Source organism: Oryx dammah, unplaced genomic scaffold (assembly GCF_014754425.2).
Source record: "Oryx dammah isolate SB20612 unplaced genomic scaffold, SCBI_Odam_1.1 HiC_scaffold_16, whole genome shotgun sequence".
Classification (NCBI taxonomy): Eukaryota; Metazoa; Chordata; class Mammalia; order Artiodactyla; family Bovidae; genus Oryx; species Oryx dammah.
Window position 1 is genome coordinate 24,980,963 of NW_024070200.1, and position 26,086 is coordinate 25,007,048.

General features: G+C 44.3%; 1 long non-coding RNA gene across 1 annotated transcript; it reads right to left on the minus strand.

Moving 5' to 3' along the window:
• Nucleotides 1-201: 201 nt before the first annotated feature.
• On the minus strand, nt 202-26,086 carry LOC120875102. Its single transcript, XR_005723814.1, has 3 exons — nt 25,717-26,086; nt 21,483-21,622; nt 202-1,337 (listed from the first exon to the last, which is right to left on the minus strand). It is a non-coding gene; the product is annotated as an uncharacterized LOC120875102 (long non-coding RNA).

Below are 26,086 nucleotides of genomic sequence, written 5' to 3' on the forward strand. Positions count from 1 at the left end.
GGGTGGGAAGAAGTGAGAGGCAGGGATTTAAAAAGGGCATCAAGAAACGTAGGGCCATGATGGGTATGCTACTTATTGTGAATTTGATGGTGGTTTCACAGGTTTATATGTGTGCCTGCCAGGCTCCTCTGTCTACGGGATTCTCCAGGCAAGAATACTGGAGTGGGTTGCCATTTCCTTCTCCCATATGTGTGTCAGAGCTTGTCAAATTGTGTGTATTTGAAGTGTATGGTGAAGTGATTGGATGCCAATAAAGCTGTTTTCGAAATTGTCCCTAGGAAATGATGCCCTATCTGCCCCTGCTCTGGGTCCTACCTCCCTTACCAGCTTCTCGTAGTAAAGGACGATCACACCCAATCTTGTTCCTGCAGTACAATCCGCCCTTTGTTAGGGTAGATCCTGAGAATTCTTTGCTTCTTCTGGAAGCAGAGAAATTATTTTAACTGGGCCACCATTCCCTCTCAGTTAATTGACAAGCTCACCCTCTTTTCCTGTCTGTAGTCATTTATGGGATGCCCCCTCATGGTTCCAGGGGCAGGTTTTTGAATAGACAGCCACCCATTGTGTCGCTGGCATTTGCATTACTGCCAGCCTGGGCCATGACTCACCAGCTCCAGTGATTACAGTTCTTAGACCTTTGACATGTTTTCAGGATGCTTTTCAAAACACCCATTGGTTCCACACAGGAAAGGCCGAGACAGTGAGCTGCCAATGTTTGCCTGGTCCTCTCTCAGACATTTCTTTCATTGTTCTCCAAGGAGCTTTAGACTTGGGTAGCTCTCAATCAGCAGTACAAAGTGCAGACTAATCCCTTGCTCAGGAAGTCAGCATTATTCTAATGTCAGAAATATTTGTAAAACCTGAGGAAGCATCAGGAATGAGTTGCTGGAATGTGCAGATGTGAGACCTACCTAGAGGCTGACCTACCTAGAGGTCTCCCATCTTATAAGAGATCCAGGCTCTAAGTGATTAAGTAAATAGCTAAGTTAGAGCAGGGCTTCTCCAACCTGTGCTGGCCTGGAAACCAAGTAAGTAATTTGAGAGCAAGCGTTTAGAAACTTTAGTAACAAAATGCTAGACTCATGTTAGGACTGTTGAATCTAATAACAAGAAAAGTTAGGCTTGTATTTTATATTCTTTTCACTTAAAATTCTTTTTTAGTAATTTATTTTTATTTTACAAGTGGTTTGATTCATAATGGATTGGAAATTGTTAAAAAATAAATAAATAAAGTAGTTTTTCATCTCAGATAATTAGAGAAGCACTGAGCTCTTTCCATGACCTCCGAAGGGCAGTTCTGAAGGGTCATGTTCCTTCCCACAGAGATGGCAGGTGACCTGTAGGGAGATGGGGACAGAGTCAGGAAGGGAGAGGACAAGGGGCTTCCCCTTTGCCTGTAGTTCCTTTCCCCTTTTTGACCCAAGAACACACACATCCCTGGGGAAGCAAACACCAAGAGTAACCAGAGTCAAGACAAAATCGGACGGGAATGCAGTTAGAGAAGAAAAGAGGCTGAGAAGGGCAGGAGTGGCAGGAGAGACCTGGGTTATCACACACAACTCCTGACTCTTGCCGATCTTCTTCACAGTGGACCTCAGGAGCAGGTGGCAGGAGCAGGTGGCAAATAAGGCTTTGAGAGGAGCCACAGCTGGAGTGAAGCCAGATCTGTGAGTCCCACTGAAGAGAGTCACCTATATATGAGATGTTCATCTAACCTAGGACCAGGAGGGGAGAGGCTGGCAGTCATTGCCCTGGAATATGCGAGAATACACTACGTATCTCTATGAAACCACTGACTGGAGGAACTGTCCTTGTAGAAAGCAGGGAAAAAAGGGCTGAACATAAGGCAACCTCATTATCTGTCTTAAAACAGGGCGATCAGATAGCTGAGAGGCATCAGGGAGGACCTGTGATGAGGTCTTCACTACCCTATTTGACATCCAGCTCTGCCGTCCCAGCTCTGTTTTTGTTGTAAATCATGATATGAGGTGATCTTGTGGTTCCCAGAGCACATGGAAGAGCCTTCTGCCCTGTTTGCCTTTGGAGCAGTCAGCTCCCTCACTGTTCTATATTCTGGATAGGTGGCAGGACAGGAAGACATCATTTTCTTATTTCAGGACAGGATGACACCTTCCTCTTGTGGCCTCTTTCTGATGTGACTCAGTATGCCCTGGTCACCGTCATTGACATTGAAGTGCTTGTTGAATGAGGAGAGAATCAGGTTGGGTGGGTTCAGCCTCTTTCATATGAGAAGAGCTTTTGTGTCTTGGCTTTGGAAGAAAAAGAAACACCCAGCCCTCATTTTTTTTTTTTTTTTTTTTGTTAAATTAGAGGGTGTTTTCTTCCTTATAAATTCTCCTGAAATACTTTTTGGCTTTGATTGGTAATGACGCACGCATGTCCAAGTACGCCTGCTGTGTGGCATTATTTCTCGTCTGATGTGCTGGGGGTTCAGGAAGGGTTGCAGTTAGACCTTGGGTCTTCTATTGGTGGGCACCATCCCAGGAGGTGGGGCTGCAGCAGGGTGGGCTAGAGTAAAGCAGAAGCAGGGTTATTAACAAAAGTGTGGCTTCCTTTCCCCTTGAAGCAAACCCGAGTTAGTGACAATGCAGTCATAGTCGCCTGCTTTGGGGGATGCTTTGCAAAGTTTTGACTCAATTTCTAGGAGTTTTAGAGAGACTGACAAAGGAGGGCAAGAGTATCATGAATGTCATTCCTAGCTTATGCTTTAGAGACTCTTAAAGCTGTGCCCTGGTGGCTCAGACAGTAAAGAATCTTGCAGTGTGGGAGACCCAGGTTCAATCCCTGGGTTGGGAAGATCCCCCGGGAAGGGAATGGTTACCTACTCCAGTGTTCTTGCCTGGGAAATCACACGGACAGAGGAGCCTGCGGTTACAAAGAGTCAGACATGACTGAGCGACTAGCACTGTCCATAAAGTGCACCTTCTGGGGATGAAGTAACTGCCTCTTCTTACCCAGGACACCAGGCTGCGGTTCTAGATCTTTACCTTTCCTAATTTTCCTGCCCTGAAATACCCAAAATAGCTTGAAATAAACTTGAACCCCCAGTTATTGTACCCACCCCAACAACCCCAACAAATTTATAGCCTGGTTGGTTAGCAAAATTAGCCCAGTATGAAACAGGGTTAGCACTAGATGATGGCAAAGATCACAAGTAGTACAGGTATTCCAGGAAGAGGGACTGATGTGAGGAATCAGGGAAGATTCCTGGGAAAGCTGGGCTGGCACTGCTGCTGAGTCCTTCCCTCCTTTGGAATCAGATATAGTTTGAGTCCATGGATTTCCTAGGACTTGTGATGGACGTGTATGTAAGGTCTCTGGGCCCCGGGATCCCACGTCTAGGCTTCCTGGGAGCTCTGAGTCGGTGCTCAGTGGTGGTGTTCCTTTCCGGCATTTCCATGACTGCAAGGAGTTCCTTCTGAGGTGAATTCCTGGGAATGGCTCACCAACATGAATGCGGAGCTCAGCTGTGCAAGGCTGCTGTTTCTCTCTGTGGGGAGACAGTGCTATAAATAAACCATGAGTCAGTAGCTGCTTTTCCTAACTCTGCACCCAGTTTCCTCAACTGGGCTAAGTTATGTCTCTCTTAAACCAGATGCTCCAAGACATAGTTTCTACCAAGAGAGATACTTTGCCCAAGTACTCACTTGGCTAAAACACCAGAGTTCTCAGTATGAGTGCTGCTGTCAAGTTCTTGAGCCGTTCAGCTTTCCTTCCTAGTCTCTCCTAATTTGTCAGCTTTTCCCAATTTTCCTATACACAAAACAGTGAAAGTGAAAGTTGCTCAGTTGTGTCTGACTCTTTGCCAGCCCATGGACTATACAGTCCATGGAATTCTCCAGGCCAGAATATTGGAGTGGGTAGCCTTTCCCTTCTCCAGGGGATCTTCCCAACCCAGGATCGAACCCAGGTCTCCCATAGTACAGGTGGATTCTTTACCAGCTGAGCTACAAGAGAAGCCCATACACAAAATAGGAAGTTATAAAATCCTAGCTCTGCACTGGACTGCAGTTCATTCTGGAGAAACAGGTTTAGAAATGGGAAGCCTTTAAAATTTTTTATATAAGTAAGAAATCAATTATGGAGAGAGAGAAAATACAGCTTAATGGATACGAGCAGGGACTCGGTATCCAAACAACCTGAACTTGCTTCCCTGCTCTGCTGCTTTACTAGTTATGTGACTTTGGGTAAATTATTTCACCATTCTGTGCCTTAGTTTTCTTGAAAGTTAAATGGAGAAACAGCTGTACACATAGGGTTGCTGCCATGAATAAATGAATTAAAAATATATGTAAAGCAGTAAGTGGCAGGTATAAGCAGTAAATATATGTTGGTCATAATTGATATTATGTCCTCGTGAAGTGGGGACAGGGCAGGTTTCAGACCTTGAGGGATGCTGTACTCTAAAGAAGAGGGTACCAAGAGAGCCAGCAGTCTAGGGGGTTGGTGACAATGGGCAGCATAGAAAAGAATACTCTTAGGAAGATATAAGCACAAGTGCTAAATCCCCAGGGGATGGCCCAGGTTCAACCATTGACATTGAAACAGCCGTCAGAGAGCCCTTATAGAATTTGATAGTCTCCCTTCTGGACTCCGGGATGCCTGGATACAGCCTCTCTGCCAGCCTGGCTCGAGACTTGTTTTGGTGGAGATAACATGCTAACACAGGTCTAGCCAATAACAGGTCCTTTGTTCTGTCTCCTGGACCTCTGGGTGCCACTGTTTGGACATGTCCAGCTTGGCAGGCAGCTGGCATCTTAAGGATCCAGGCTGTTATCAGATGGACACTCACCAAATAGAGTCACTCCCGGCCTGGTGGTGTGTGCTACAGAGCACGTAGGCCCGCATACCTCATACCTCTGCCCAGGCAATTACATCCCAACCACCCTGCCCCATTCCAAGGCAGCCAGAGCCAGCTGGGACGCCGAACTTGGGGTAAGAGCCAGGTATTTTTTCTCCATTCATCTGATGATTCCATCAGTATTTTCTTCTAAGCTTGGGCTCTAACTGCAGTGTCCAATGTGGGAAAACAAACCCGAAAATCGGGAACTGAGCTGCATCTGCTCTACTGCTGCCTTTTGCTCTTCTGAAATGAAGCCAAAAGGCACAGCGTCTGCCCTCCAGAACAGGAAGCTGCCGAGAGCAGTGTGTCCTTTCTCCAGTGCTGCCTGCCCTGTGAGTGTATGGCATATACCTCCATGTTAGTGATGAACTGTCTGGTCTGATGTTCAGATCTTGATTCAGATATCAGTGTGGGATTCAGAGTTGGAGTAAAATGCATGTCTGGGCTTGTTTCTTGGCCAGGCCCCAGGGTCTTCAGCCCACCCAGCTGGTCCTCAAAGCTGGCCTCTTGCGTCAGAAGCGATCCCACGCACTTCTGATGTCTGATGATTTATGACAGCTCACCCTGTTTGGGAAATCTCCCTGCTAATGTTTTCTTATCTCAGCAGAGAGAAACACGTTTGATTTTTAACAATTGGTATCATTAATTGAACATATGCTATGCCCCAGGTAGCCTTCTGTGGGCTTTACATAGTGATTTCTCTCAGTGCCCCCACCAGCGCTCCAATGGAGTAGTATAATCAGCTTTGCCTAGCCCCTGAGAGGAGAAGGCAATGGCACCCCACTCCAGTTCTCTTGCCTGGAAAATCCCATGGACGGAGGAGCCTGGTAGGCTGCACTCCATTGGGTTGCTCAGAGTCGGACACGACTGAGCAACTTCACTTTGACTTTTCACTTTCATGCATTGGAGAAGGAAATGGCAACCCACTCCAGTGTTCTCGCCTGGAGAATCCCAGGGATAGGGGAGCCTGGTGGCCTTCCGTCTATGGGGTCTCACAGAGTCGGATACGACTGAAGTGACTTAGTAGCGGTAGTAGTGGCTCAGCAGTAAAGAATCCGCCTGCTAATGCAGGAGATGCAGAAGTCGCAGGTTTGGTCTCTCAGTCGGGAAGATCCCCTGGAAAAGGAAATGGCAACCCACTCCAGTTTTCTTGCCTGGGAAATCCCATGGATAGAGGAGCCTGGGCGGACTACAGTCCATGGGCTCGCAAAGAGCTGAACACGACTTAGCGACTGAGCACACAAATATTCAGAAATGAATGAAGGTTGTCAATTATTTATTAAAGCAAAAATTGGGGCATGTTAGTCTCTAGTCCTGTCAGAAGCAGACGTCAAGACAGGATTAAATGTGCCAGGATTTTACTGGGGGAAGGAATATGGAAAAAAAATGGGAGGGAGTCTAGAACCTCATCAGACTGTGATGCAAGTCTGATCCTAGAGAGAAGGGATGTAAAGAGGATGGGGAGGACCATACTGTATGTTCCAGTGCAAGGGAAGTTCAGCGAGGCCATGGAGGGAATCATTGGTCAGAGGAATGCCCCATGCTCTCAGGACAGTGCACTAACTCACTGGCTGGGAACACCATGGGAGGCGTGGCCTAGCAATGGAGGCGTGGCCAGGCAGCTGCCAGTGTGCTGTTGGTAGCTTACAAACAGGAGATTAATTACCAAAGGTAGGACTTCCTCAGAAGGGTGGGAAACCTTAATTTTGAGGCTCAGCAAGTATTTATTGAACTCATACTATTCTCTGATGCCATGGAAGACACTGTAGGGTTAAGTGTACATGACTTCTCCTCTAGATGCTTGTGGCTCAGCTGGTAAAGAATCCGCCTGCAATGCAGGACACCTGGGTTTGATCCCTGGGTTGAGAAGATCCCCTGGAGAATGGAAAGGCTACCCACTCCAGTATTCTAGCCTAGAGAATCCCATGGACTGTACAGGACTGGGTCGCAAAGAGTCAGACACGACTGAGTGACTTTTACTATATGCTTATCAGCTCGCTGAAAAATAGGTAAACTCACATGCATTCTTTTGAACCTCAGTGCCATCATTTCTAAAATGAAAATAACTCCTATCTGTGTGACATGTAACAGACTCAGTGGCTTCTGTGAACAGGGTTGGTGCTCAACAGTAAGATTTGAGTATGAGTTTAAAAAGTAACGGTTTGTGTCTTCCCCACTTTTTCAGCTTTCCTAGTCACTTAAGTTGAGCTGATGTTTAAGTTTTCGAAGAAACTTTTGGCTGAGGATGTGTGCTTCGCTTGTAATTACTCTCATCAACAGTCCCCTGAGGCTCGTTCTTTAAAAATATTTCAAGTAAAAAGAACCACAGTTTAAATATACGATCAGCACCAAGGGAAGATTTACTATCCAGTTACCACATTTAAAGAAATCCCAGGGGAAAGGCTCAGTGATGTGTGCTTGGCCCAGTGAGCTCACTGCTGGGGTTGGCTTCTTAACTGTTAACCCCAAGGCCATGTTTGGCTTGTTCTGTGTTACAGCACAGGTATTGGGATACTGGTCAGGGTGTTTTATTTCTGTAGATAAAGATTGTGAATCCCTGAGAGAACTGGGGATTTGGAGTGGGGTGGGCCTCTTCCCTTTTCCTCACTGCCAAAGTAAGGGGGTGATCTGTCTTTGCCTTCCACTCTCAACTCTTTTCTCTGGTATTACTCTTTGAATATACCCTCAACTCCATGCTGCCTTGTGAAGCTAATCTTATCCTAGTTTTACCTGGTGAGTTGGCCTGTTCTTTCTAGGAATTGGTTTTAATTCAACCACTATTCGCTAAGTAATTTACTAGTAAATGTGGATATTGTGCCTCAGTATTTTAATGTATAGAATGAAGGGGGTGAACTGGCTAAGGCATAACATGAAACAAACTACACTTAAAAAATAATCTATATCTCAAAGAATCATGGGAATGAAGAGGAAACAGATTTTCCAAGGAGGAGGTAAGGAGGCAGCCTTTGATCTAAGACTCAAGATTAATCAAAGAAAGGGATGAAAGACATTTCACCACACAACAGACCAGTAATTGAGAGACCAGTTTTGGGGACAAGGAATAATGACTTTATTTGGAAGGCCAGCAAAGCAAGGAGGTAGTGGGCTTGTGCCCCAGAGAACTATCTTGCCTGAGTTAGAATTTGAATATTGTAAAGCAATTATCCTCCAATTAAAATTTTTTTTTAAAAATTAAAAGTCTGAACAAACAAGAAAAACTGGAAACAACCTGTATGTCTATCAATAGGTGACTGGATAAACAATGGAATACTGTTTATGTACTATTGATATCATGCAAAAAGATGAATGAACTTCAAAATAATTAGGTTGAGTGAAAGAATCCAGACAAAAAAAAGGGTGGGAAGAGGGAGTAAATTAAAATACTTCCTGGTTCAGGTCAGCCTCTGGAAGGGATGTGTTAATTTCTTCCTCCCTGCAGTCATTCAAAGGTAGGCCTGGTCAGGATGTTTCCTCTAAGCTAAACAAAGGCATTTTAGTTTAATGCTTATTACATGGGAAGCAGGGTTCCCAGAGATGGGCCATTATGTACTATTTTAAGTTGTGTCTGACTCTTTGGGGACCCCAGTGGACTGTAGCCCACCAGGTTTCTCTAACCATGGGATTGTCCAGGCAAGAATACTGGAATGGGTTATCATTTACTTCTTCAGAGGATTGCTGTGACCCGACCCATGCATCAAACACGTGTCTCTTGTGTCTCCTGCACTGGCAGGCAGATTCCTTACCACTGAGCCACCAGGGAAGACCCCATTATGTATCTTTTAAACTTATAGGCAAAATCCCTTTAGTGATTAACTTGTAATACTGAATTGAATACAAAGGTTATTGCCTATTACCCAAGGACAGACGAGAAAAGTGGAGTGGTAGGTAACCATGGTGGTCCTTGAAAACCTTGTTCAGGAGCATCATAGGTCAGGAAGAGCCATTGTTGTTTTATAAGCGGGGGACACAATTTGAGCTGGTTAGGAAACAGTGTCTAAGGAAGGACAGAAATGAGACAGGGTGAGCGGTTGCCAGAGTGGTGTAGTGATTTAGGTGAGAGAGAATCGTTTCTGTAGAAATTAATGTAAGGGGCAGATCTAGGAGATGGAAGGTGTGTGGAGTGGAGAAGAGGGCTTTGAAAGTGACCTGAGGTTTCCAGCCTATGCATACTGCAGGCAGGGGGCTGGGGGAAGGATGTTGCTGAGAAGAACCCAGGAGGAGGGTCTGCTAGGCTGGGAATAGGGATCTTCTCGAGCTCACACTGCATTTGAGGGGCTGGCAGGATGTTCCTTGGGACTTGAAAGGCAGATCTGGAGCTCAAGACTGTAGTCAGGGCCCAAGAGGAAGATTTGGGAGTTGTCCTCACAGTGGTCATAGTTGAAATGGCACATTGTTTAGCTTCCTCAGCTACCTAAACAAGGGTTTGGGTTTCCGGCTGTGTGGGTGAAGACAGGTGGATGGGTATTTTCTGGGGCCTGAATGGCTGATCCTGATCCGCACAACACAGTCCTTGGATCCCTGAGATTCCAAGAGAGGACTAGGCTAATCTTGTCCTCCTCTACTTAGCATAGTTTTGCCTCTTCTCTCTAAGTTGTCCAGCTTCTCAATCTGCCAACAACAGCTGGAGAGGGTGAGTAAGGGTCAATTCAACAGCTGTGTGCTGGAGACCAAGCAGGCGTCTAGGATGAAGACACTGTCGGGCCACAGCTGCTGCGGAGATGAGTGTGCACGTGTGTGTGTGTGTGTGTGTTTGTGTGTGTGAGAGAGAGAGAGAGAAACTCATAGCAGGGTGTGGGTCAAAATTGCTGGTTGTGTCTCTCTCTTTTTTAAACAGACTTAATTCACTTTAGTTTTCTTGTGTTAAACTCTGGAGTCTGCACAGAAGCTCTAGTGTGAGTCTTTACAAGATGGTCAGTGAATTCCGGACAGGGAAACTTGGCAAACACCATCTCTTTCCAGAGGTCAACAGTGAGACAGCTGTGGGTCTTGGAGCTGGCAGCTGCCCTGGCCCCCCTTTCAAGGGCCCTGGGCTTCTCCAGGACCTCCAGGCCCTCCCACAGCATTATCCATCATTTGATGTTTTCTAGAAGAAGCACTGGCCAACTTTTTAAAGTAAATTAAATATTAAATATTCTTTTAAAAGTTTTAATGCTGTACCAAAGATGACTTCACTTCCTATTTTATTGCAAATCCTGGTGACTAGAACTTTCAGGGTCCCCTACTTGCGGGTGACCCAGTTGCTGGCACACCGTGGCCACAGTGGCAGTGGAGGGTGTTGGGAGAGTCTAGGCTCTGCTGGAAACCACCTCCAGGCTGCTGCTTCAGGGAGAAGCACAGGAATCTAGAAATACGTGAATGGATTAAAAGTTCAAGAGGAGACTGATGTCCCCAGTCCCAGTGGAAGAGAGGCCTTTTCCTGGAAAGTGATTAGGGATTTGGGTGTGTGGTTTTGTTCTGGGACAAACAAAAGTCTTGAGCTGGATATCTGTTTCTAATCATAATTTGGATTACCCCTACATACTAACCAAATGTTTCTCTGAGGAGACCAATCCTCAGGCCCCAGAGAGCATGACAAATCTCCACCCATGAGTCAGGAAACCCCTGGCTAAGTAGGCTCTTTCTAACTGCTGCCTCTCCCTGCTGGGAAAGCCCTGGAAGGAACTCTTTCTGGTATCTGGGCTTCTTCAGCTTCCTGCTGTCTCCTGTGGTCACTGTTGGTTCTCTAAAAAGCAACTCCTCCCCACCCCCAGGACATTGGACAATGTTTGGTCACTTTGGGTTGTCCCCACCCGAGAGTTGGTGCTGATGGCATCTAAGGTCAGTGATGGTGCTAAACATCCCGCAGTGCGTGTGACAGCTAATGGTCGTCTGGCCCCAAGTCTCAGTTGTGCCCTGCAGGATAGCCAGCTCTAAAACTGTGCCCTCCCCAGTGATGTTTTGTTTCCAAACAGACTTAACAAGCCTTCTAGTAGGTAGATGCTGGTAAACCAATATCTCCTTTGCCAATTTCCCTGCTATAAATATTCTCACCATATTTGATATCAAGCTACCGTGGTGATGTCCTTAACGTGGAGTTGGGAAGAGGTGCACAGAACTAGCTCTCACCAGCCACCGGAAGCCAGCTCCATTCACTCACTAAGGTCCATTTATTCTCAAACCTCAGGAAGAACAAGCAAACCAGTACTCTTTCCTGAGAGTGTTGCTTTCAGAGTTATGCTGAACCATGTTGGAGCCTTCATCATCATCTAGTTGCTTAGTCATGTCTGGCTCTTTGCGACGCCATGGTCCACCAGGCTCCTCTTTCCATGGGATTGTGCCAGCAAGAATACTGGAGTGGGTTGCCAGTTTCTTCTCCAGGGGATCGTCCCAACCCTGGAATCAAGCATGGGTCTCCCGCATTGCAGGCAGACTCTTTACTCTCTGAGCCACCAGTTCAGTTCAGTTCAGTCCCTCAGTCATGTCTGACTCTTTGCAGCCCCATGGACTGCAGCACACTAGGCCTCCCTGTCCATCTCCAACTCCTGGAGTTTACCCAAACTCAATGTCCGTTGAGTCAGTGATGCCAACCAACCATCTCATTCTCTGTCATCCCCTTCTCCTGCCTTCAATCTTTCCCAGCATTAGAGTCTTTTCAAATGAGTCACCTCTTTGCATCAGGTGGCCAAAGTATTGGAGTTTTAGCTTCAACATCAGTGAAGCTAAAACTTCCAATGAACAGTCAGGACTGATCTCCTTTAGGATGGACCACTTGGATTTCCTTGCAGTCCAAGGGACTCTTAAGAGTCTTCTCCAACACCATGGTTCAAAAGCATCAATTCTTCGGCACTCAACTTTCTTTATAGTCCAACTCTCACATCCATACATGACTACTGGAAAAACCATAGCCTTGACTAGACGGACCTTTGTTGGCAAAGTAATGTCTCTGCTTTTGAATATGCTGTCTAGGTTGGTCATAACTTTCCTTCCAAGGAGTAAGCGTCTTTTAATTTCATGGCTGTAGTCACCATCTGCAGCCATGATGGCTGCAGCAATTTTTGGAGCCCCAAAAAATAAAGTCTGACACTCTTTCCCAATCTACTTGAAGTGATGGGACTGGATCCTATGATTTTAGTTTTCTGAATGTTGAACTTTAAGCCAACTTTTTCACTCTCCTCTTTCACTTTTATCAAGAGGCTCTATAGTTCTTCTTTACTTTCTGCCATAAGGGTGGTGTCATCTGCATATCTGAGGTTATTGATATTTTTCCTGGCAATCTTGATTCCAGCTTGTGCTTCATCCAGCCCAGCATTTCTCATGATGTAAAACTCTGCATATAAGTTAAATAAACAGGGTGACAATATACAGCCTTGACGTACTCCTTTTCCTATTTGGAACCAGTCTATTGTTCCATGCCCAGTTCTAACTGTTGCTTCCTGACCTGCATACAGATTTCTCAAGAGGCAGGTCAGGTGGTCTGGTATTCCCATCTCTTTCAGAATTTTCCACAGTTGATTGTGATCCACACGGTCAAAGGCTTTGGCATAGTCAATAAAGCAAAAATAGATGTTCTTCTGAAACTCTCTTGCTTTTTCAATGATACAGTGGATGTTGGCAGTTTGATCTCTAGTTCCTCTGCCTTTTCTAAATCCAGCTTGAACATCTGGAAGTTCATGGTTCATGTATTGCTGAAGCCTGGCTTGGAGAATTTTGAGCATTACTTTACTAGCATGTGAGATGAATGCAACTGTGTGGTAGTTTGAGCATTCTTTGGCATTGCCTTTCTTTGGGATTGGAATGAAAACTGACCTTTTCCAGTCCTGTGGCCACTGTTGAGTTTTCCAAATTTGCTGGCGTATTGAGTGCAGCACTTTCACAGCATCATCTTTCAGGATTTGAAATAGCTCAACTGGAATTCCATCACCTCCACTAACTTTATTCGTAGTGATGCTTCCTAAGGCCCACTTGACTTCACATTCCAGGATGTCTGGCTTTATGTGAGTTATCACACCATCATGATTATCTGGGTCTTGAAGATCTTTTTTTTGTATAGTTCTGTGTATTCTTGCTACCTCTTCTTAATATCTTCTGCTTCTGTTAGGTCCATACCATTTCTGTCCTTTATCGAGCCCATCTTTTCATGAAATGTTCCCTTGGTATCTCTAATTTTCTTGAAGAGATCTCTAGTCTTTCCCTTTCTATTGTTTTCCTCTATTTCTTTGCATTGATCACTGAGGAAGGCTTTCTTATCTCTTCTTGCTATTCTTTGGAACTCTGCATTCAAATGGGTATATCTTTCCTCTTCTCCTTTGCTTTTTTGCTTCTCTTCTTTTCACAGCTATTTGTAAGTCCTCCTTAGACAGCCATTTTGCTTTTTTGCATTTCTTTTTCTTGGGGATGATCTTGATCCCCATCTCCTCTACCATGTCATGAACCTTCGTCCACAGTTCATCAGGCACTCTATCAGATCCACTCCTTTATATCTATTTCTCACTTCCACTGTTTTTTTGAAGACTCACAAGACCTTTTAGAACTAACACCCAAAAAAGATGTCCTTTTCTGAGCCACCAGGGAAGACCAAAAAGAAAAAATCACTTTTACCAATCATGTCTTCTCCCTTGTAGAAGGAAATGGCAATCCACTCCAGTATTCTTGCCTGGAAAATCCCATGGGCAGAGAAGACTGGTGGGCTACAGTCATAGGGTTGCAAGGAGTCAGATACCACTAAAGCGATTTTGGAGAATCGTATCTTCTTTTAACATTTTGAAATTTTGTTCATTGTGGATTTTTTTTCATTCATTTTGACTTTTAAAAATGCTGCATTAGATTTTATTTTATCTTTATTGCCCCTCTTCCTTCTTATTTTTGTTCTTCCTCTTTTCTTTTTTCCTTTGCTCCACACCCCCCACCCTGACTTTTTTCTCTCTTTTTTTTTTTTTTTGCTATTTATTAGAGAAGGAAATGACAACCCACTCCATTATTCTTGCCTGGAGAATCCAATGGATGGAGGAGTCTGGTAGGCTACAGCCCAGGAGGTCACAAAGAGTTGGATATGACTGAGCGACTTCACTTTCACTTTTCACTTTCATAGCAGAATGGTTAAGCTGCCAGAGTCACTTCATATAGGTTCAAAGTAGCAAACTGCTGTGTCACTTAATAGCCGTGTGACTCTGAGCAAGTACCTGACATATAAGTACTTGCTATTTTATATATGTATACTTTTTTGGCTAATATAGAATATATATGCATATAATATAGAATGCTATGCTAAGCTGCTTCAGTCATGTCCAGCTCTTTGCAACCCCATGGACTGTAGCCCAGCAGGCTCCTCTGTCCATGGGATTCTTCAGGCAAGAATACTGGAGTGGGTTAGCATTTCCTACTCCAATAATATAGAATATATATGTATATATAATATATATGTATATATCCACATGCATATATACATACATTTGTTGCTGTTCATTCACTAAGTTGTGGCCAACTCTTTGTGATCCCATGGACTGCAGCATACTAGGCTTCCCTGTCCTTCACCATCTCCCAGAGTTTTCTCAAACTCATGTCTATTGAGTCAATACTGCCATCCAACCATCTCATACTCTGCCACTTCCTTCTCCTCTTGTCCTCAATCTTTCCCAGCATCAGGGTCTTTTCCAGTGAGTTGGCTCTTCACATCAGGTGGCCAAAGTATTGGAGTTTCAGCTTCAGCATAAGTCCTTTCATTGAACATTCAGGGTTGATTTCTATTAGGATGAACTGGTTTGATCTCCTTACTGTACAAGGGACTCTCAAGAGTCTTCTCCAGCACCACAGTGCAAAAGCATCAATTCTTTGGTGCTCAGCTTTCACTATGGTCTAGCTCTCATATCCATACATGACTACTGGACCTTTTTCAGCAAAGTGATGTCTCTGATTTTTAATATGCTGTCTAGGTTTGTCATGGCTTTCCTTCCAAGGAGCAAGCATCTTCTAATTTTGTGGCTGCAGTTACCACCCACAGTGATTTTGGAGTCCCCCAAAATAAAATCTATCAATGTTTCCATTTCCACCCCTCATTTGCCATGAAGTGATGGGACTGGATGCCATGATCTTAGTTTTCTGAATGTTGAGTTTTAAGCCAACTTTTTCACTCTTCTATTTCATCCTGATCAAGAAGCTCTTTAATTCCTCTTCAGTTTCTGCCATTGAAGTGGTGTCATCTGTATATCTGAGGTTGTTGATATTTCTCCTGACAATCTTGATTCCAGCTTGTGAGTCAACCAGCGTGGCATTTTGCATGATGTACTCCACATATAAATTGAACTAGCAGGGTGGCAAGATACAGCTTTGATGTACTCCTTTCCCAATTTGGAACCAGTTGGTTGTTCCATGGCCAGTTTTAACTGTTGGATTTTGACCTGCATACATATATATTTGAGGATTTTGTGTTGGGTAGTTTGCTAATCATTTTGTTTACGTTACCTAATTTAACCTATACACATGCATGTACACAGCAAACATGAGGTTTTTGAATGAGGAAAATGAGGCCCAAAGAGGTTAAATGACATGCTCCAATTCCTGTAACTAACCAATAGTAGGGCTGGAATACATATTCAAGCTTGTCTGACTCTAGATCCTGCCCCTTATGCCTCACACTGTACACATTTGGGGGAGTCAAGTCCATGCACAGCTTTCTCATGGACAGTGTGACTGTTCTGCTTTAGGGCCGTGTCCCTGTGAAGGTCTCAAGGAACCTCTAGTGAACTTCTGTGAGCCACACCCAGGCCCAGGGTTCTGATCCAGGCTGGTGACCACTATCACAAGGCCAAGCTAGAAAATCTGGGATTAATTAGGGGAATTTATTCTTCCTGAGGAGAGTTGTTGAGGAGAGATGAAATCTGTTTGCTGATGTCTTTTTTTTCTTTTTAAAAATTCTATTTTTGTATAGTTGTTAAGGGTCATACTCCATTTACAGTTATTACAAAATATTGGCTACATTGCCCATGTTGTATAATCCACCCATGAACATGTCTTATACCCAGTAGTCTGCCCCTCCCACTTCCCCCTATATTGCAGAAATGGGAGAGAAGTGGTAATAGAGGCTCTGGAAGATCCACAGTTGCTCACATATTCTTCCACTGAATTAAAGATCTTACTTAGACGATGTGAGATCTGTCATTAAGTAGCTGCATGGACAGCCCTGGAGTTGTGTGACAGGTGATCCTGCTTCTTGCAGGCTCCTGAAGCCCTTTGGGTCTCAAAACAAACAAGGATGCTGAGTTAGATTTCTCTCTGATGCAAACCCTGAATGATGTTGCTTTTCTTTTAGGGAATCCTCACCAGACTGGGAAGGCAAGGAGAAGCACACCCTGACTGTGGCCCACACCTATGAAGGCTATTGTTCACGACAGGTGGGCTGACAAATGCTCTTCATAATAGTCTCCACTAGATCTGCCTGTTATACTCCTTTGTGACTTCCTATACTTTTCTAGAAATCTCAACTCTGCAATAATGCAGCTCTTTGCCTGACTGTTTGCCATTTGCTCTCCAGACTGTAGCTTCAAGAGAGCAGGGCCCTTGTTTACTTTGTTCATTACTTTGTCTCCAGCATGAAGCCTGGTACACGCTAGGTTAGCAGTGTGTTAGTAGGTTGAATGAATGGAAGAAAAACAATGAGACATAATGCATATCCAGATGGGTGGAGGGACATCCAGAAGAACTCGAGTCAGGCCTGGCAAGGTCTCATCAGAGTCCCACTCCCCTTCCTTGGAAAGTCGAGGGCAGGGATTCTTTTTTTTTTTTTTAAGTTTATTTATTATTTTTATTTTTGGTTGCACTGGGTCTTTACTGCTGGAAGGGTTTTCTCTAGTTGTGGTGAGTGGGGGCTACTCTTCGTTGGGGTGTGCTGACTTCTCATGGCTTCTCTTGTTGCAGAGTATAGCCTCTAGGCACTCGAGCTTCAATAGTTGCAGTAGTTAGTTCTTAGTACTTAATCTCAGTGTGTGGCTCTAGGGCGTGGGGCCTTCAGTGGCTGTGGCTCCTGGGCTCTAGAGCACAAGCTTAGCAGTTATGGCGCATGGGCTTAGCTGCTCCACAGCATGTGGAATCTTCCCAGACCAGGGATCGAACCCATGTCCCCTGCATTGGCAGACAGATTCTTACCCACTGCACCACCAGGGAACTCTGAGGGCAGGGATTCTAATATGATGCCTAAAGCAGGGTGGGAATAACTTTAAATCATGACTTTGCTAGAAAGAGAACTGGGAAATAACAGGTGATGAAACCCTAAATCTTATAGATCACAGCTGAAGAAATAAAAATCCGCTTTCCAGATTATTCTGCTCACTGTAGAGAACAGTAAGCTATATAATGCTTCTTAAGAAAGGTGATGTGAAGTTGTGGGCCTCAAGGGGCTTTCCTGGCCCTGTGGTCTGCCGCACAAGAAGTACAACTCTATCTTTCAGGGACCACCTTGAAATGGCCTGGAGCTGCCCCTTAGGCCAGATGGAGCCTCTGTGGGGCTGGTTGTTGGATTTGGGAGTGGGGCTCTAAAAGGAAGCCACAGTGAATACTGGGACAGCAGCAGCCTCAGGTTATTCCCAGGCCTTAACTTAACACATCAGGTAGGGGAGAAACAGAGAAGTAGCACGAGCTAAGCAAGTTAGGCTAAAACTCAGGCTCTTGGTTGTCCATATCCATTAGGACAATGACCATGATGAGTTTGTAATTCATTCTCAAGAGCCAAGCAAGTTGCATTCACTTTGAAAATAGCCACCTTTGAAGAACCAATTCACCCAATTCTGAAATGCACAGTTTTCTATATGGAGGCAGCACCCCACTTCAGGACCACACAGTCAGCTGGGAGAAGAGAAAAGGATGAAGTGAAGTCAGGATTTTGTGAAGTCAGGATATGGGGTGACTCAGAGGAGACATATTAATAAAAGGAGACAGGGAACTTCACAAAAGGAAATGAATTCTCCCTTGATTAATGATGTGCAGAAAACTTGACGTCATTATTAACGCTTATAGTATACAGATGACAGGGGCCCACCCTATTGTGAGCAGAGGACAGGATGTAAATAATTCTATAGCTTTGTCACCATTTAGAAAAAGTCTCTCTCTGCACATGCATATGTGTGTATGTGTTTGGATTGAGAATTTCAAGAGACGTGGTGGTTGTTTAGGGAATAAGACAGAATCGTTGTATTTCTACTTTCAGCTCTTAGGAAAGTACATAAGAAATTCATAGCTGTTTGAAAAGTGATTTGAGATCCTCTGATGAAAGGTAATGAGAAGTCAGAGATATCAGTCTTGGAGTGTGATGACAGTGTGTGATTTTATGTTGGAGTGGCGCTAGACTATCCAGAATATGTTCCTCTCTTACTTCTCCAACAAACAAGAAAATGGGTATTGGGAGAGGAGGGAGCAGGGCTGGAAGGAAGAGGCGACATTTGGCAAAACCCGCAGTATTTTATGTTAACCAAGAGGAAGACAGCTTGGGGACCCAGGAGGGACCAAGGCCTGCCTTCATTCCCTAGGGCAGTTTGCCTTCTTGCAGTCTGAACTCTGTTGCCTTTTAGGGTGGTCTGTTTGGTCAAGTTTTCCCAAATGATGTAATATCTGCTGTCTTGTCACAGTGAAAACCACCTTTTGCTTTTCAAGAGAGCATTGTTTTCTGTTGCATTAACATTTGGGTGACAGTCACCTGTCATTAAAACCTTTATTATTCTCTACATTTACAAATCTGCTTTTCTTAGAACATCTTTTCTTCAGCAAAGACTTAAGAGGAAGGTGCTCTGTCTACCATCCAGGATGTAGCTAGAGTGAGGCCTCCTGGCAGACAGGGGCCATCTCTGACCACAGGTGCCAGAGGCAGCTGTATGGGCTGGTCAAAACGCAGCTCCAGAAGGGGCTCCAGTTCTGGATCTGCTGCCCCTATTCACAGGACTTTAGGCAAGTTATCCAACCCCTCGGAGTCACAATTTCCTCATTTGTGAAATAGAATAAGAAAGGTCTACCTTTGGGGGTTACTGCAAGCATTTAAAGAATAGTTATGTGTGGCCTATAATAGGCCTAGTAGATAGGAAGCACCAAGTAAGTGTTTGCTGCTGCTGCTTCTACTGCTACTACTACTATTATTATTTCCTGAGAATTTATAGGCTGGTTTAGAGAAAATTATTGAGAGTATTATTTCCATCATTATTACAGTCTCTGAAAGAAACTAAGGATTTGAAGGAAAATGCTCGGGTAGATTAAATTATTTTTGGTATTCTCCCTCTTCTATTCTTTTCTTCTGGCTCTTCCAGATTTCTGACACATTGCCATGTGTCTGATCATTATCATGGCTTAGGGTTTTAGAGATGTGTTAAATATATCCCTTATGAGTGTAAGCTGGGCTTCCCAGGTGGCTCAGATGGTAAAGAGTCTGCCTGTAATGTGGGAGACCCAGGTTTGATCCCTGGGTCAGGAAGATCCCTGGAGAAGGAAATGGGAACCCACTCCACTGTTCTTGCCTGGAAAATTCCATGGATGGAGGAGCCTGGCAGGCTACAGTCCATGGGGTAGCAAAGAGTCCAACATGACTGAGCGACTTCACTTTCACTTCCTTTCTTTCATGAGTGTAAGCTACTGAAGGTACACATACCTACCAGGATGAATTCATGCTTTCAAAGTAGACTGGAAACTTGACACTTTTCTGAAAGATGAAGTAATAAACCCTATAGACTTCTAGAACTTTAAAGCTAGACTGCAGGGGCCATCAAGTTTAAGACCTGAGTAGGCAAATGATTCACCCTTGGAGACAGGCATAGTTGGTTATTGGCAGAGCGTGGTTAGAGTCTTGGGTCAAGTTAGTCAGTTGAATACTATGAACATGTGAAACATGGTGTGACTTCTGATAACGCTGCTTCTTCTGAACTGCATGGTGGCAGCATGCCATCCGTGCCCAGAAAAGGGTCTTATCAGATAGCCTATAAACTCTATGCACTGAAGGGAGTGTCGCTGAGGACGTCATCCTGATCCTGTTTCTGAAGACACCCGAGGGGCCATATCTTTCAAGTACCAGAAATAGCTGGTGCTCCTGGGACAACTGTTTTCATCTGATGAATGCCCTAAAGTTTTTATGTGATTGTTATCTTGTGATCAGTGCTTTTTGCACTGACTGGGAATGCTCAGGGAGAAGGCAATGGCATCCCACTCCAGTGCTTTCGCCTGGAAAATCCCATGGACAGAGGAGCCTGGTAGGCTGCAGCCCATGGGGTTGCTGAGTCAGACATGACTGAGCGACTTCACTTTCACTTTTCACTTTCATGCATTGGAGAAGGAAATGGCAACCCACTCCACGGTTCTTGCCTGGGGAATCCCAGGGACGGGGGAGCCTGGTGGGCTGCCGACTATGCGGTCGCGCAGAGTCTGACATGACTGGAGCGACTTAGCAGCAGCAGCAGCAGGAATGCTCAGGAACAAATTTACATTCTATCTCTGTGAATAGAACCAGTAGCTACTACAAATTACAGATGTTCATTATAGCTGAAAACTCTGTAGGCAGCTTTTCTAAGCAGTGTTCCACTGCTCACTGACATTCTCTGACACTGGATATTTCCTGGAGGGAAGAGGAGTTTTGGGGTCCTTTGTGTCATATACTTTATCTCCTTCTTGGATATTCATGGTGTATACATTGGTATCTGATAAGTTCTGATAAGTCTGGCAAGTCTGATAAGTCTGACAATTTAGAATCAAAACAAAAAGAGCTTTTTAAAGCTTTGTTTAGTCCTATAGTTATAAAACTTATTTGATCACAGAATCTTAAAAAAAAATTACCTCAGAAGTCTCTAATTTTATAGGAAACACTTTTGGGAGAATACTGTCTTCAGTAATCTGTAATCAAACCCTGTTTATTGGATTCATGTCAGTACACAAGTTGTCTCTTGACAGGGCAAAACATGATTCTTTCTACTTCTGCAAAGCAAAGAGTCCAGTTGTGTATATTGGACCACATGACTGATGAGGTCCCTTTGAGCTCTAACGTTTGTTAATTCTTGATTTTTAAAGTGAAGAAAAGTGTCTCAAGAGTATCTGCTCATAGAATTAAGAATTTAACCTTATGAACGTGAAGACTAAAATTAGTAATCAAAATAGTGTATGTAACATTTCTGGTGCTGTTTATTCATGTCTAATCTAAAAGATTGCTTTAAAAATCATGTTTATAAAAACAGCTCCCAGGAGAGTTTACAAAGATACACATTTCCTTTGAAAAGCCTCTGAGTCAAAAGATGTAGGATTTTCATTTGAACTCCTATTTGGGTATAGAATTTATAACCTGCTTCCTGCTTTGATAAAGGCTTTTTCCCAATGGGGTTGATGCAGCTTCATGGTGTATCTCCAGGGGGTTGTGCAACCAGATTTACTCCTGAAGCACGTAGCCCATTCAGAGACTGTGTTGTTAGTTTACAAGACACTTTTGGCATTAAAATCCTTCCCCTCCACACTCCCTGTTAAAACTCAACAAACAGAAGCCAACATCAAGGTCCTCAAGCCCCTGCCATATTTGTATTACTTGGGTGGGAGCCTAGACTTGCCTTAGACAACACACCTAGCTTCTGGAATTGTTCCATCCCCTTGACCACTGAGCCAGACCCAAGGGGAAACAGCAAGGCAAAATCACCTTCAAAGAGGTGGACTGCAGGCAGCAAGGACAGGTCCTCAAGCCTGGGTCTTAGCTTGGCATCAGCTTTCTCGAGCAGTGTGGTCCTGATGTGGCACCATAACTCCAGTAGCCTTCATTGTCCTCCTCTCTGTGTATGCCTACGGAAGGGTGCGATTTCATTATTTCTCTGGACCACTTGTCCCTCTGAATGTATTTCTGAGTTTTTCTCCTGTTTGACTATGCCTACTCTGTTTTAGGTATTACGTCACAATAACACATATCCCCTTGTCCTTTCCCTTGATGAACTCATAGTATTGAAGAGCAGATGGCGCCAGGAAAAAATTTTCATCCAACGTGACAGAGACTCCAAATGAGTTGTGTATAAAGACCAATGAGGACGTGATGGAGGTGACATGTGAGTCAGGTCTTAGAAAATGTGTTGGACACTGATTTTGCCACTAATGGAATTACTTTTTCTAAGTAATAGCAACCAGCCTGCTAAAGGGGGAAGTGTAAACTAAGAACTTGTTTTGGATTTACTCAGTAGACTAGCTGACTGAACTTATTAGGCAAAGTCTAGACTCTGACTTCAAGCAATTCAGTGAATATTCAGGCTTTAAGCATTTCAGTTATTGGAGGAAGAGACCATCTGGAAAGTGGACTCTCTGGAACTCACTCTCAAGTTTCTTGTTGTAGAAATGTTCTAGGGATAGTTTTGATTTGTGGAACGCCTGGAATTAACTTTGCTTTATGTTTAATAATGCCTAGTTTCCCAGTCTCATGGCAGACAGAAAATAAATGGCATGTTTAAATTGTTATGTAGGTGAAAAGAAAGACCACTACTGAAGAATGGGTTTTAAGTTAAATTTCCGAGGACATTCTACAAAGTACATGAACTTAACGGGTTAGCTCGCTCCTTGAGTTTGCTGTTCTGGAGATAACTGACACTGGAAGGTGGGTAGCAGCAGATCCAGTCCTGGGCAGAATTTTGTGGATCTTTTTCAAGTTACCTTTATGAGGAAAAATCATGGGTGTCAAACATGAGACATAATATCCATCCCTTCCCTGGCCATACAAATAGTTTTCTAATTTGATGTAGAAAATGTTTCACTGTAAAAATACTCCTTTTCTTTAGATTTAGCACTTAAGATGTCCCCGAACCCCCTCTTCCCAAAATTCATTCTAATTGTGAATTTTGACTGTCTGTGTTTATTATATTTATACCCGATAGTATCTTTGTCTTCTCTTCTGCCACAGGTTGAGACAATATTCATCCAGCTGGCTTTCCAGACATCAAACTTAAATGGTACCCTTCACCACGTGGGACTGGCTTAGCATTTGAAAGCAGCACTTAAGTTTCAGATTTTAATTTGAAACTGAAGGTGTGCTATTTCTAGACTTGAGTCTTGCTTCCCACTATTTGTTATCATACACTTCCTCTTGGCATTTCAGTGGGTACCTGTGACTCCTGCTGGACCTCAAACTCCTTAAGAACAAGGAATTTGTTGTTGTTCAGTCACTCAGTTGTGTCTGACTTTTGCAATTCCATGCAAAAAGTCTGCAGCACAGCAGGCTTCCCTGTCCTTCACTACCTCCCAGAGTTTGCTGTTTGTTGTCTGTTGGAGAAGACTCTTGAGAGTCCCTAGGATTGCAGGAGATCAAACCAGTTAATCCCAAAGGAAATCAATCCTGAATATTCATTGGAAGGACTGATATGGAAGCTCCAATACTTTGGCCACCTGATGTGAAGAGTTGACTCATTAGAAAAGACCCTGATGCTGGGAAAGACTGAGGGCAGGAGGAGAGGGGGATGACGGAGGATGAGATGGTTGGATGGCATCACTGATTCAGTGGACATGAGTTTGAGCAAGCTCCAGGAGATGGTGAAGGACAGGGAAGCCTGGAGTGTTGCAGTCCCTGGAATCACAGAGAGTTGGACATGACTGAGCGACTGAACAACAACATGTCCATTGAGTCAGTGATGCCATCCAACCATCTCATCCTCTGTTGTCCTAGTCTCCTCCTGCCCTCAATCTTTCCCAGTATCAGGGTTTTTTTCCCAATGAGTTAAGAACAGGAAGGGGTTTCATTTATCTTTATATTCTATAGTTCATTCATAAAAGTGATGCTTAAGAAGTATTTATCAAACAGATATATTTATCCTAAAAGTTCATCAATTGAACCATCCCACATAGGCAAGAGGTAAAAAAGAAAGTACTGTGTATACAAGTCTCAGAACTTCACTTTTCCTAATAACTTAAAAAGGGGGGCAGATAAAGGAATCTCCTGATAAATAAATGTGAGTACCTCCCCAGCGTGATCCAAGGATCCTGATTTACTTTGTGCTCAAATGGGACTTTCTGCTTTAGGATCATGTATGTGTGGATCATACATCGTATCAAGAAGGATGCCATGTGAGCTGTGAAGTGGAAGGCTTCCCTCTGTGGAAGGGCCGAGGCAAACCTGCTTCATGTTTCCTGTCTGAGCTCCCAGTAACACACTAGCTACCATTTCCTTGGCATCTGCTGCTGCTGCTAAGTCGCTTCAGTCGTGTCCAACTCTGTGCGACCCCATAGATGGCAGCCCACCAGGCTCCGCCCTCTCTGGGATTCTCCAGGCAGGAACACTGGAGTGGGTTGCCATTTCCTTGTCCAATGCATGAAAGTGAAAAGTGAAAGTGAAGTCGCTCAGTTGTGCCCGACTCTTAGTGACCCCATGGACTACAGCCTACCAGGCTCCTTTGTCCATGGGATTTTCCAGGCAAGAGTACTGGAGTGGGGTGCCATTGCCTTCTCCTCCTTGGCATCTGGCCCTGTGCCAAACATTCAAGCATATGATCTCATTTAATCCTCACAAGGATTCCAAGGTTTAGAGGGGTTAGATGGCTTCCTTATGGACCCATAGATAAACATGTCGAAAACCAAACCTGTGAGCAAGCCTCCCCCAGGTTGGCATTCTCCCAGCACTCCCTGTCTTGGTGAGTGAAAATTTTAGCATCCGGTTCCTCCAGTGAGAAATCCTCTCTCGATAACCCAGCTTCCAGGTCTTGTGGAGATCGTGTCCACCCGTGGACTTCCTGTTGACTTCCATTCCAGCCCAGCCACCATCTGCCCTCTGTGGACAGCTCAGGGGCCTCCCCAGTGGTCTAAAAAGTAGACCTCCTCAAATCTAGTCCCAATACTAAGCTTAAGTGGTCTTCTCAAAAGTCATATATTATCATGTGATTTTTTTGATTAAAAATCCTCCAGTGCTACTTCTGTTCGCTGTTAGAGACCAGGGTCCTTAACCAGGCTCACCATGCCCTCCTGGCCTGGCCCCATGTGGCAGCCCAGTCTCCTCATTTTCTGGGCCTCGAGCTAGCCAGCTGTTCCCTCAGCCTGGAATGTTCTTACCATCCTTTTCAGAGCCTAGGTTGCTACCCACTCAGCTGACAAAGTTCAGCTCAATAGTGTCTTCTTCAAGGGACTTATGTGTACTTTTTTTGGCATTGTGTGCTTATCCTCCATAGTGTTCATCTTATATTTATTTGCTTTATTATTGGATTGATACCTGGTTGTCTCATGAGTCTGTAAGGCGCATGAGGGCAGGGGCCATGTCTGTTTGCATTCACCAAATCTTAGTTCAGAACCTGAAGACAGCAAACAGTTGATGAGTATTTATTTGTTGCATGAATTAATGCACTAACAGCCAGCAAGTGACAGATCCGAGATTTCAACTCAAAAGCTCAGTGTCTCCTGTCTTTAGTGTGTGGCTAGAACTCTGAATGGTCAGGTGTGGGGACAGAGGAGGGTCGAGATTGGGAGTCTGGCTCACTCTTCCCTCTGGGACAGGAAGGGGCTGACAGTTGAGCTTGTGGTCACTGAAGATTCACTGGGCTCCTGCCCCATTCCAGGTACTTTGTTCATTCTCAAATTTAATCCCTCTTAACAGTCCCTCAGGAGGTTAAGTAACTTGCCAAGTCACCCAGAAGTCAAGCTGGAAGCCTAGATTCAAGCCTGGGCCCTTTGGCCCACCACCCATGTTTGTAACCCTTTGCTAACTGTCCCTACCTTGTTCCTTGTTTTACCCCCTCACTGTGGGTCCCTATCTGACCTTTGGTTTTGTTCCTTTTTTTGTAACTTTGTACTCATTTCTACTTTAACTTATCACCTGTCTCTCTTCCCTTCCCTGACTCCTTTTCTCCATTCCTCCATCTTCCCTCCCCCGACTCCCTCCTAATTCTCTTAGAGATGAGAACCATGGTGTTACTTACCTTAAATTTACATTTCAGGAGGCTGTCAGCAACCAGAAGTCCTGCACACTAAGCAACTTGGTGGAACAAAATGGAGATGAGAATTATAAATGTCTAAGCTTGTGTCTCTTCTTAATCTTATGATTGGTTAGCTTTCAGTTTTAAAATCACTTCTGATTTTGAGCTTTGAATTTGCCCTACTAACGGTAGTAAAAGCAGTACAAAGAAAGGGAACAAAACTTCAGAACTGCATTTTTCTTCCCTATGAGAAGGCCACTATAAACTGTGGAGATGCTTCTTAAATAAAATTAGATTCTGCCACTGCCTGCTGTTTCCCGCTGCATTTCATCTCTTTTCTCTGAATCACTGAGCCTCTCTTGGGACACTCGGT